The sequence below is a fragment of the Netta rufina genome, assembly GCF_964035555.1.
Source record: "Netta rufina genome assembly, chromosome: 6".
In the NCBI taxonomy this organism is placed as follows: domain Eukaryota; kingdom Metazoa; phylum Chordata; class Aves; order Anseriformes; family Anatidae; genus Netta; species Netta rufina.
This window is the reverse complement of record NC_140129.1, coordinates 34389601-34402767: the sequence shown is the minus strand read 5'-3', so window position 1 is coordinate 34402767 and position 13167 is coordinate 34389601. Positions and strand designations below refer to the sequence as shown.

General features: G+C 41.6%; 1 protein-coding gene across 1 annotated transcript in view; it reads right to left on the bottom strand.

Annotated features, from left to right (window-relative positions):
• Nucleotides 1–6524, bottom strand: part of SPOPL (speckle type BTB/POZ protein like) — a 30872-nt gene extending 24348 nt beyond the window's left edge. The window contains exon 1 of the mRNA XM_084289120.1: nucleotides 6359–6524. The gene's annotated coding sequence lies outside the window, so the exon portion shown is untranslated. The remainder of the gene's footprint in view (nucleotides 1–6358) is intronic.
• Between the last annotated feature and the right edge of the window lie 6643 nt (nucleotides 6525–13167).

Genomic DNA, 13167 nt, shown 5'->3' with positions numbered 1-13167 from the left:
CTTCCCTGCTGTCCTGGAACCGCTGGGCCTGCGAAGGTCTCCATGAGCTACGGCCGGAGGTTTGCTTCATCTTCCCTGACGTCAGGGAGGCAGGCAAAAAGCCGGAGCTGGCCTGCTGCTTCTCACCTCCGCCACATCAGGGGCAGACCCAACGTGATTCACCCCGACACTGAGGAGCAGCACGACGCCTGCCATGCCGTTTCGCCAAGTTGCCTTCACAGAAAAGAAACAGGAGGGAAAAAAAAAAAAAAAAATACAATCTACTATCAGGAAAGGAAGAAGCCAGCTGACACCAAGCAGCAAGCCCATCTTTGCAATAAACACAAAGTTTCTGTGAAGGGTATGAGGCTAGAATTTAACTGATACACAGAAAACACAGCTGATGATGGTATTACCATGTATTTTTCCTCTCCCCACTCAGCGAGAGGTCTCAACTATCAGAGGATACAGCATATTTCCAAAACCAAGTAATATTTAAATTCTTAGAAATGGTATCTGGCCTGTAAGAAATATTCGAAACTACTGACTACTGAATAAAATGTGATCTGGCTTGATAAGATAATTACTGCAACTAACCACAGCAGCTAACTGTAGACAGCATGCCACATTCAAAACTTAAGAAGACTATCATCTGTGGAGGCTTTTCTCCTATTTCTACATATATTATGATTTTTTTGTTTATTTTTTGGAGAGGTATCACACCTTACAAAACACTGAGGATGAGGCACCTTTTGCCATAAGCAATACAGGTGGCCCCAGATGCAGAAGCCTCTCATGGGACATAACAGGGCAAATCCATTCTTCCAAACATTGGCTGTATCTCTTTTCTCAGACCAACCACATGTCAAGTGTTTGTTTTCCAAAAATGTTTAAAGTACAATTACGCAAATGACATCCTCACTTCAACACAAATATTTTTCCATTTTTGATTTTAAAATTCATTTCCTACGTGCACAGAAGTAACAAGCAAGATCTAGCTCAGCAGATTCTGTGCAGAGATGAAAAGCATCAAAACAAAATCGCATCCCTCCTGCTCCTCTGAAACCACACACACCAGCCCTAACTGCAAGCTCACGTCAACTTCAGTGGCTGGCTCAGCAACGTGCCGTACATCAACCTACAATTACCCAAAGAAGCTAACTAGAGATTTCAGACCACTTGGTTTCTAGTACAACATTTCCAGAACTGAAGTAGTATGACTCAAGTCTGTAAGTGAGTTCATGCAGAGTGTAAGAACTGAAGGCATGGAAAAAAACACCTAAAAATAGGTACAAATCTGGTTGTACACAAATAACTGCTGCAATTATCTTCACACACAGCAGAGACATGACATGAGTTGAAAGGACGGTATTCTGTCATCTTTCACAACAGTTATTTAATTTAATACGTAAATATCAGTGTGACCAGTGAATACAAGGCTCATTAAAAGCGGTTAAAGAAGCTTAATGTTATCATAAAATATTGCTCCATCCCAGAAGCTGAAACAAACTATATTAAGCACTCGTTTGCTAAATTCATTACAAAACTGTTCTACTGATTTTATCTTCAAGAGTTTTGATTACAAACAAATGATTCTGAAAATAAACCTGGTTAGCAAAGAATCCATCTGTTTTAAAATTAAAAAATCACCAAAGACTACTTGTTGTGTTGCTGAGGTAATGTCTACAGATGAGGTAATTCAGAGCCCTATTGTGTTAAGTTCTGTAGACAGTCAACAAGTCCCTGCACCAAAGCATTTTAAGAAATTATTAGCTAACTAACACAAATCATTACACCCCTACACTAAGCGCTCAAAGCAACAAGTGACTTGTACTTCGAATTCATTTCAAGTTCAGGTAGTGGGTGGGTGTTTGTTTTATTTTGTTTGTTTTGACTTAAACATTGAAGATGGTTATGCTTCACGGGCTACAGGCAATGCTAATGGAGAAAACACACTCATCAATTAGAAACTGAATAAAGAAAGCCAGGAAAATTAAAACTTTGGGGAAAGGAGTTTTCCAAAGAAAAAGTCAACATGGAACAGAGAACTAGAAAGTATGACACCAGAGGAGAAAGTTACACCAGCTGCTCCTCCGGCCAGAAGGAGCTCTGCATCTACACGCAATTTCAGTTGTTCAGGAAGGAACAGCTGATGCAAATAACCTCAAACCTTTTTACAGACACCCAAGTCTAATTAATTTCCCAAGCATTTAATACACAACAAAAGACGGCGTTGCAAATAAATCAAGTGCGAGTCATCGCTCCCCCTCCTTCCCTTCACCTCCATTTGTAGCCCTGCTTCGGGATTGATTTTGCAAGTGACTCGACCAAGCGTGAGCAGGCACCTGGGAGGGGATGAGCATTAAAGCAGCAATCAGGAAGAAGGACAAGGGAAAGCCTGGCTCCCAAGTTTCACCCATCAATCCTCCCCACAGCATGGCACAGGCAGGTACAGCAGCAAATCCTTTCCAGACCAAGAACCTGGGCAGCTGCTGCAGACACGCACCCCAACACCAGCTTGGCCCTAGCCAAGAGCTACTCGGTGGCATTCTCCCTGGCACACCATTACTTGGTCTTTCTCTAAAGCTCCAAGCTAAATTACATGTCAAGTGTTAATTCACCTTTGAACTACAGAAATTAAGTCACAATATAGTGCAAAGAGCAAACATTGCACGCATGAAGGTGGATGGGACTGACACTGTTCAGTATTCGATTAGGGACTAATTAAAAGCTAAGCAGCTGTCCATCCTAAAGCAATCATATAGCATGAGCACAGAGCAAACCAGAGCTTCAAATACTGCTTAGCTGCTAAGTGAGCTCAAGTTTTTTTTTTTAAGAGATATAATTTCCTTTACGAAATATTCACACACACACAAGACGTAAATTACCATTTTGTAAGTGCTCATAAAACCTGCCTGCTTCACTCCATAAATTTAGCAGTGAAATCAAGAGCACATTAAGACATTTCTAATGCTAAAAAGAAGTGGTTAAAAGCAAAGTACACACAAGGAGCTTCTATAATAGAGGTAAGAACTGAACACAGAAATACTTTTCTCTGTTCACCTAGCATTCAACTTGACACAAAGTTCACTTAAAATTGTTTTGCCCATCTTTAATCTCTGAGCAAACAGCATGGAAAAGAAGCTAGATTCTTTTCCACTAAAGAAACTGTCCAATTCTCACACCATGAAGTGGGACAATATGTTACAATTGGTTTATGATTTCCCCCAAAAAAAGACTAGTAACCAATGAAAATTGGCAAGTGTAACATTTGCCAGAAAAATTAAAGGGCTTTAAGGTGATACAAGGTAACACCGTGGGTGAGTGATCTAATTCAGAGAATTTGAAGGTGTTATCTCTCCAGATCATTCCGTGTCAATGAGTTTCTGAATCAGCAGAAGGAGCATCTCACTTTCCACTACATTTCCTAAATGCTAAATGCAAACACTGATCACGAGAAGGTTGGCAGACACAAGGAACTGTTTTGCGAGCACACAGGCAAAGACCATAAAAAAAAAAAAAAAAAAAAAAAAAAGCCTTTATAGCCCACAAAGAATGGTTTTAAACCAGGTTACCAAAAGCCACACAAGAAAACTATTAAATCGGGTAAAGCAGAGTTGTGAAAGTTGAGGGGGTTTCTGTTTAAGTTTACTCCAATACTGATCACCCTCCTGCCAAAATTCAACCACACCACACAAGTTGAACAGCACAACACACGTTATCTAATGCAGTATACACACTACTTAAGAAAGCCACGGAGCTATGGCAAGTGGCCATCCTCTCTCAGTAACAACTACTACTACAAAATTGCCATTACGACCATCCCTCCGCCCCTCACACAGTTGCACCAGGTCTCTCATTTAATTAAGCACAAACTAAAGGAGAGGCCTCCTCCTTTTGTTTGAGGCAAGGATGCCAGTAAGCATGCTTTTGGTATGGGTAGGACAAGGAAAAATAAAAATAAGCTGCTGTAAAGGAATACACCGGGAAGTTTCTCAAGGAACGAAAGCAGGAAAGAAATCCACTGTGAATATGCAGGAATTTTGAAGTATGAAGAGCAGAGGTATGAACGCCTCAAGGAGGCCATCTCCAAAGCGGTGGAGCTGAGCTTCATCACAGCCTCACACGCACCACATTAGGCAACCACTGATGCAAGAGCATCTCCTCTTTCATCCCAGAAAGGCCCCTGTGATGAAACAGAGCATTGAGTTATTGGGTTTTTCTTCCTCTCCAGTCCAATGAGCTCCACAGAGTTGGGAGAAGGCTGCATGTCCCTCCACGTTTGCTATGCTAATAGGCTTCTGAAACCAGGTAATTCACACAGGTTAACGCATCCCCAGTGCATTGCTTTGCTACCCTATCATTACTTGACTGTGTAGCTTCTGAGCTGATTTGATGGTAGACAGTTAAGGAAGCACCATCTGTGCGACTCCGAAGAAGCCAAAGTGCTTTAGCATAAGCAGTGAGGGAGGACCTAAAAAAAAAGGCAGGAAGAGAAGCGACACGACACCAACACTTTTCAAAGCACTCGTGCTTTGATCAGGGCAGAGTATTGTGAAGATCACAGGATTTTACGATTACAAGTATCAAGTTCTTGCTCTCAATTAGAGTAACAATCTCATGAAGATTTCCTTACTCTTAACCACATTTTGTCAAGTACACAAAATGCAAAAGGGGCACGTTGTAGACTTTTTTTCAAAGTGACAGAAATGCCTGTAATAAACAAATGAGCCTGCCACAAAATATTGCCAGAGAAAAACAACACAAACATCTACTTCTCACCAGCAGACAGAAAGAGAATGCGATGGGGTGATTTTGTAAAACAAGACACATGGAAATCTCCTTCTGAGCATGCCCAACGACCTGTAAACAATCTTGAAATTTCTAATTACAGTCACCTCCTCTACAGGCGCACAAGACAAAGAAAACTGTTATGGTAGATGGTGAAGAGTGTGCACATGACAGAAAACCACAAATGCAGACACAAAACGAAGAAAGAATAAATGAAAAAGGAAGTCGATGAGATCTATGTGCAAGTCTTAACTAGATTATCTATTACTGCCCACAGCCAATTCCTTTCTACTTTAACTTGTGCTGTTAATAACAACTGTTTTTTCTCTCCTCTATGCTTATTAAGTGTTTTCAAATACATAAAGATTAACAGAGAAACACAATGCATTGGAAAAAGGAGAAAAGTAGCTTTTATAATATTTAATTTCAACTGACTGCCCAAGATGATTTGTCCAGGTGATTAGGACAGAGAAAACCTGTGTTTTTTAAAACTCCATTTTATATTTATTCTACAGCATCTACAAGTTTTTGATAGCAACAAGTAGCTTACAGTTCAAAACATAACTCTTATTTTCACTGACAGTCTAAAAGCAAGCCGAATTTAAAAGTCTGGCAGAAAGCTGTTTCAAGGCAATACAACACCGAGGATATTTCTGGATATTTAAAATCTCAGGTTTCCAGTAGAGAGTTAAAAGTAGCTTCTGGTGATGTACCAAACCCTGCCGTGTTTGTAGCTTTACACACAAAAGATATATTGCTTAAAAGTGATTTTTGCTGATAGAATACCTGCTTACAAGGGTTGCAGGGGGCACACTATGGAGTAGGCACACACGAGCATCGGTGTTTGTCCAAAATCTTTATGCAAGAAGCACAGAAGAAATACTTAGGGCCCGCTAAGGTAACCGTATCCGATTAAAAACAAATTTTTGCTTCCAGAAATAACAAAGAGTCCTATAAAAAACCGGAGAAGGACCAAAACTTTTTATTTTTCTCCCGGAGCAGCGAAACAAACACACACGCAGGGCTCGGCTGCGGCCCCCCCCGCGGCACCAGCGCCTGCGATACCCATCAGAGCAGCGCTGGGGAGGCCGAGGGAGGGCCGGGCCCGGCTGCCGAGCTCGGAGCTTCCTCCCTTTGTGTCCGGGGCCCGGCCGCTGCCTCTCGCAGCGCCCTCCCGGCGCGGCGCTACCTACTGGGTTGACCTGGCGGCCCTGGAGGGGGGGAGGAGGGAGGAGGGGGTAACCCCGCACCGGAGCGGCCCCGCTGGGATTTCGGGACGGCTTCGCCTCCTCCGCCTCCCCCGGTGACGTCTCCCGTGACGCAATACCTGCCGATGACATCACCGGCTGAAAAACAGCGTCAGCCCAGCCACAAAATGGAGCCCGGCCGCGGCCTCGCGGGGCCACCCACAGCCCCCGGGGCGTCCCCAGACCCCCCACACACACGGGGGGGGGGCTCGCACCGGGCCGGGCCCTCCGGAAAAGCCCCGAGGACACCGGAGGGGAGCACGACAAAGCCCTCCCGCCTCCCCCTAACCCCTCCCCGGTCCCTCGGATTCCCCCCCTCCCCCGTTCCGTGCTCTACATACCGGGGCGCGGCGGCTCTCATAGCGCCGGGCCGGGGGCGGGCGGCCGGCGGGCAGCGGCGGGAGGCGGAAGCGGCGAGGCCGGGCGGTGGCGGAGCCGCATCGCGATCGCGGCCCCTCGCGGCTCCCGTACGGCCCCGCCGGAGGAGCCGCCGCCGAGAGCCGCCGCCGACACTTCCGGGCACGGAGGGGGCGGGGAGCGCCGCGCCGGGCCGAGCCCATCCGGGCACTCCGCGGGGCCACGCCCACACCGGGCGGGGCGGGGCGAGGGCGGCCGTTGAAGGGGGGTGGGGGCGGCCGTTGGCGCTGAGGTGGCGGCGGTTGAGGAGCCCCCGGGGTGTTGGAACCCAAAGGTTCCTCATTGTGCCCTCCCCCCCCTTTATTATCGACTGCTTCAGGGTCCTCTCAGACCTTCTCACAGCTTTTTATTTTTATTTCTATTTTTATTATATATTTTTTTTTATTATTACTATTTGTCTGTTTTCAGACGGTTTAACCTGAAAATTGTCCCTCGCCCACTCCGTCCCCTGCCAGGCGTTTGTTAGGACTGTGAGGAATAAAAAGTTGTGTGGAAAATTCCTCTAACCTCACATATTCACCTGTGGGTGTGCAGGCACAGTATGTTAAGTAGTATAAAGGGAAGGTCCCGCTGTCCCGAAATAAGGGGGATAGCTGAGAGAAACAATGTGAAATAAGTAAAAACCCTCTAGTCAGGAGAGAAGGGAAAAGCAAGGAAATCGACAGCCAAATAAAACTGTGCGTTTATGGTATAGTAGCAAGCACTGCGTGGTTTGTGAACCTGTGGTAATGAGGTGAATGTGGTAACGTGAACCTCCGCCAATGAGGAAACCGGGGAGGAATCAGGCGTCGGGTAATAGGGGATGTAAGGTTATGATACGCTTTCGCTGGGCACTCCCGCTTGCAGAACAGCCACCGTTTCAGTCACAAATAAAACTGCTTCGCTGAGATCCTCGCCTGAGCCTGTGTTACTGTCTGCAGAGTGTTTCTCGTGGGACCTGAGGAGAGCCAGCCCGCTTCCATTCCCTCCCACATAACACGCAGCACCCAGCAGGTGTGAGAGTAGCTGGACTCATCAGTTTCCTATAGTCCATGTGGAATAAATGACTCTGAATTGATATATTGCTTCTAAAAATAAAGGAAATTGTAATTTTAATTTCCACATACAATACTGCAGTCTTCTTTGTGGAGGATTGTAAACAAAACTTGTGTAAAATGTTTTTTTTTTTTCTTTCATTTTTTTTTTTCTGAGAGCTGTAACCACATGGATAATATTAGCTATGGGCACAATTAAGGCTCACTGACACTTCAATTCCTTCCCTCGAGAACAAGCACTAATAATCCATACACACAGCACGGTGCTGGGTAAGGATACCCAGGCAAGGTCCCAAAATCAATACAGCTGCATTAGGGAGGCACGTTGCCCTGGATCATTCATCCTGCAGAGAAAAAGTGCACTGATGGGGCCGTGCTGCTTTGGGTAGTACTTGTTCACTCAGAATTATTTCAGGTACTTGTCCAACGTGGCTCTGTGCTTTTGGATGGCTCAGCATTTTTTGTTTGGTTGGTTTATTTCGCTTCATACCAGCCCTTGAAGGAAATAGCTTAAGAGCCACAGCAAGTGTTTATTCCATTTAGCTGAAGAGAACACTTGGAGGAGGACTAGGCCATTGCCTTTTGTAAAGCCCACTACTTAGAAGAAAATACATCGTACCTTTGTTGTTTCTGTGAGACACAAGTAGGACAGACTGTCAGGAATTTTGGTATTGTGAGCTGAACAGTTCGGGTGCTTGGAGTAGCTGTTAACAAAGGGGAAGGAAGTTAAAAAGGTCCGCTCTTTCACAAGACAGAACTAACTCTCCCTTACTAGAAATCAAGGGTGCGTTCCTGCTTCTAACTGAAAAGGCCATATGGGAATCTTATGATTTAAACGGAGTAATTTAGCACATAGGGAAAGCAGTAGGCTAAGATCATTTCATACAGTAACTACCACCTCCTTTAAATCCCACTTTAGAGGAAGTCTGCAATGATGGGTCATTAACAGCAGCTGTGAAAAACACATGCATATTTGTCAACAGACAAAAGGTGAGAGAGAGTACAGCTCAGAAGTTTTTAGGCTGCCACCAATGCATGCATTTCTTGGTTTAAGATCTTTTGCTTTCCCTCGGAGACGTAATATTCTGATGTGTGGGCAAATGCCACAGACGGGCGTGCAAATGGTTGCCAAGTAAAGCAACAAGCACTTTCCAGATCTGGGTCTCCAGCTGGTTTTTGCAGAAACTGAATATATTTTCCTGTACTTTTTTCAACAACTGCTCAGTCTTATTCTCTGCTATTCTCATTTTCATATCCTGAGTTTGTTTCTCCTCTCGGTGCCAAATTACAGTGTGCCACACAGCACCAGCCTCTTGCATCACATGAAGGTGAAATACCATCAAGTCAGGATGCATCAATATTGTTTGCATTATAGCAGCACTTAGCAGGTCAACTGAGATAAGTGACCTTTTATACCAGACGTTTTACAAAGCATGCAAAAAAAACAAAGAGTTTACAATCTAATTAGAAAAGACAGAAGATGGTAGAGAAAAAACAGAGTGAAATGATCAACTATGCTTACAGAGCAAAGATTGTAGCAGAGAGCAGGGAACCAAGCCTTCCTGAAACCAGAGTGAATGCCCAAGGTCATACTTTCTCTACTCGGGCAGAGGGCCCACAGGAATATGCACATACAGTATACGCTTCTTTATGGCACATGTTTTTTTGTTTTTTTTTACTACTATCATATTCTTGAAAGCTTTTTAAGGAAAGGTAACATGTTACATTGCTGCCTATAAAGAGGTTAAAGCCAAAAAAATTCCTCTGTAGATGTTCTTTCTTCTCATCTTCCACTGGGATTGAGCAATGGTTCCACTGCACTGCAGTGCTGCCTTCCTTCTCTGGACGTCCTCATATTCCTCTAGGGATGCCTTCTTGAGGGTAGACTTTTTTATCAGCATAACTAACAATCATTAGGGGTTTCTTTATAGAATAAATTCATTTAAGAACGCTCATTGAAAGCATAAGAAAGCATATTAACACACAGTTACAAAAGGATTAGTATTTGGAAACTTTAAGTGCTCTAATCTGGGTAGACAATACAAGTTTTTATCTTTCCAGGGTGATCAAGTTTCAGGCTGTCAGGATTTTCACCTTAGATAAATCCTTCAGCATAAAACTCGTCTGCCCTATATTAAACATCAGATTTCCTGTGCTACTATTTGAAACAGAGAAAGTAATCCAGGTTACTGACCGGATTTCCTCACCCTTGTTGTGTGATAAGAGGTGGACGTTATGAATTCAGCTTCTGCACACGATGATGTTAACTCTCAGAATGTTTAAAGTAGATTGGTTTTAGTATTAGGCAACTGAGCAGTCCCACAGATTTAAGGGAAAGAGTAGCATATGTAAACACGCACTTACATGATTTGCAAGTGGAAGTTACAAGTGAAAGTAATTCTCTACCCAATAGGTAACCACATTTCAGTTGTGAAATTATATATCCTAATTTCTGATTCATTATAAACCTCTTTGAGATCTTTTTGGTGTAAGGAAGCATTTTACACACACACAAATGCATTGCTGCGATACATTTCTAAGATTGAAAACTAGATTATCATAATCTTTTCGAATGAAAGCCCAGACTTGAATAGTAATTTCAACTCATTTCTTAAGCAAGTTAATCACTTTTATAACCGATGCTAGAAAAATCAATGGCAAACAAGCCAAGACTGTTAGTGTCACATGCTTTCTGTTTTCCTTTCCTCCCACATCCAAATGAGAGTACCTTCTGAAAGAATCATGATAAATCTGTAATAACTGTTGTTTTGTGTTTGTTTTTTTTTTTTTTTTCCTGCCCTATTTAGCTGTAAAAGAGCAACATTTCAAACATGCTGCCATGTTGTATGGTTGGTTTTACATTAAGTAAATTCAAGGCCTGATTTAGCTGATATGAGTCCTGTATTATGGACAGTATTAAATTTTATGGACAGTGTATAAATTTTCATCAAATAAGTTTTTTAGTCTTTTTATAACGTAGTGGCTTACAAAATTGAATTGCTTTTTGGAATATGAAATTCTAGGGTATTAATGCATTGACCAACTTAGATTGACTTGCCACCTTAATTTATTTTATATATATGTATATATATATATATACATATATATATATATATATTGCTTTTAGGTTTTCTTCCTTAAAAGAAAAATAACAAAACATGGTAAGCTGCAATAAACTAATAATTTCTTACAAGTTAGTGATACAGTTCTAAAATTAATCAGTAATGTTTCAAGAGAGTGGTTCTTCACTTGAAAAGTCTATGTATTGAAACCAGAACTCTTCACTGGAAAATATATGCTAGGTTTGGCAGAAAGGCTTTAGCAAGCATTGTTTATTCTGAAGGAGATCGTGAATAAACAGCTACTATTCCAGTGGCTATCATGAAGAGCCTACTAGGGCTGGGTGGGTCAGATTCAATCTCTGTTTTTCACCATTTAGGTGAGAATTTTGATCTCCTGTCTTTTACATTACAGATAAGACCTTAGCCACCAAGCTACTGGCTGATATGCAATAGGAATATTCTCTGTTCTTCTCTGCTTATACTTTGTATAAATAAGCTTTGATATTAGCAGAGACTTGAACTTGGGATTTCCATTTTTTTTTCTGAGCTCAGCAGCTGTTCTGTCTGAGCTTCCCCTTCTTCTTTCATTAAAAACAAAGAAACACATCAAAAAAATTCATCCAAAAGGTGAATTAGGAAAACATTTGAGTTTTCTAGCTTCCACAAGATGGGCAAATGTTTCCCACAAAGTTTTAGTCAGCTTTACAACACATTTTTGTCCAAGGGAAGCTTATATGTTAATAGCAGCTGTACTTATTCTCCCTCAGCTGAAGCCTGATGTGTTAAAATGGGAAGTTATTATATAGAATCTGCTTTATATTGACATGCTCTTCATCCTCAGTTTCTCTTTTTGTGTTCACTGTATTCACTAGGACATCTTAAATTAGATAGTAAGGACTTCAAAGCAGGTATCATATCTTTCTATGGATATTTACTTAATGCATTGTGGAAGAGAACTCATTGAAAAGTGGTTGCAGCAGTACATGACATTATTTTTTCTGCAGAATAGCCTACTGCAAATCACTGACCACCTTTGGTTAGTTCCTCCTCAGAATTCTCTAACACATTATCACCAGTTTCTTGTCCAAAAAAAACCTCATATTCTTTTCAGTCATCCGCCCCTACAAATCTTCTACCTTTTCCTTATCTTTCCTTCATGTACATACACGCCATTGAATTCATTCATATTTGCTAGAACTCCGCAGCTGTGTTTGTATAACTGTGTGCTGTGTCCCAGGTTCTTTCTACTTTAATCTCTCATCACTGCAGTCTCTCAGGGCTATTGCAGTGTCACTGAGGTGATCACAAATAAGATGGCAAACCTGTGGTATTATTTTATATGCTCGATAAGACACATCCCTTGCAGCCACTTCTGCTTCCAAGTTCACGTTCCCTGCTGCGAAGCATGAAATATTTGCAGCTCTTTTTGCAATAAACAAGCCTTTTCCCACACACACATGTACAATGAGACCTTTTTTCATAATGAGAACTGATAGGCAGTCTAAATACAGGAATAATTACTGTTAGCTGCATATGCAATTAAGAACTCCTAAAGCCCTTTTGCTTTGTTTAGTTTTCTTTAGAAATACAGTTTCCCAGGCTGTATCTTGGAAACTAAATACATCCCTGGATGTCCTAGATTTTTTACAATATTCCCGAGTGGGAAAGATGATGGTGATTTTTTCGTGAATTTTATAGAAGACTTGTTAAAGGATGAGAAAGCCTTTTTATTTTTATTTTTATTTTTTTTTCAGATCAGCATTCCTCTCCTCTCCCAAAGAAAAGTACAATTGAAACCTGTATTTTGAAATGTAATACTGAATCCTTCCTCCTCTACTCTCTTCTGCTCTCCAATAAACAAACAAAAGAGGCATAAGTTTCTACACACTTTCTGTTTCATTGAGTATGGAAGCTTCTTTTTATACCAGAAAACGATCATAAAGAGCACATTTTGCTTTGTGGCTTATATTCATGTATTTGATGATGAATCCAAATGTGTAGTCTTTGTCTTCATTTCAATACCAAGTAACTATTAAAATGCCTTTAAAAGTCACTTTCAAAGAGAGAAGCAGAAGCATAAAGTTCTGAATTTTATATGGGCCCAAACTTTATCATTTATAAATTCATATAAAACCAACATCTGAAAAGAATTCAGTTGGCTCTGAGATAGTACAAATAGATTCACAGAAGAGTCAATACATTCTTCACTGAAAGATCACATTGCTAAGTCACATTTAGAGGGAAAAAACCACACCTGAATTCAGAATGTAAGGAAGACAAGTTGTTTTGAACTCTATTACCTTTTTTGTTTTTGAGATTTCTATGGTGTTGCCTCTTGAAATGGCCTCTTGCTTCCAAACTGATAAACAAAATCCTTAATTGTACTGCTCACAAGAGTACTTTTAAACATCAGTATTCCCCAAAGCTTCATGCTTCATGCCATGGCTTGGCTCATTTGTCTCTTGTCATAAAAGCCTGATCCTTCTTTTAATTTAGCATTTTATAGGGTTGATCTATTCTGTCATATTTTGCAAAACAAACATTTTTAGTGTGGAGTTTCGAGCACTAAAAATCTAACTTTTAATAATGACTAAAATAAACCTGGACTGCCATTTTGGTAAATATCTATTTCTATGC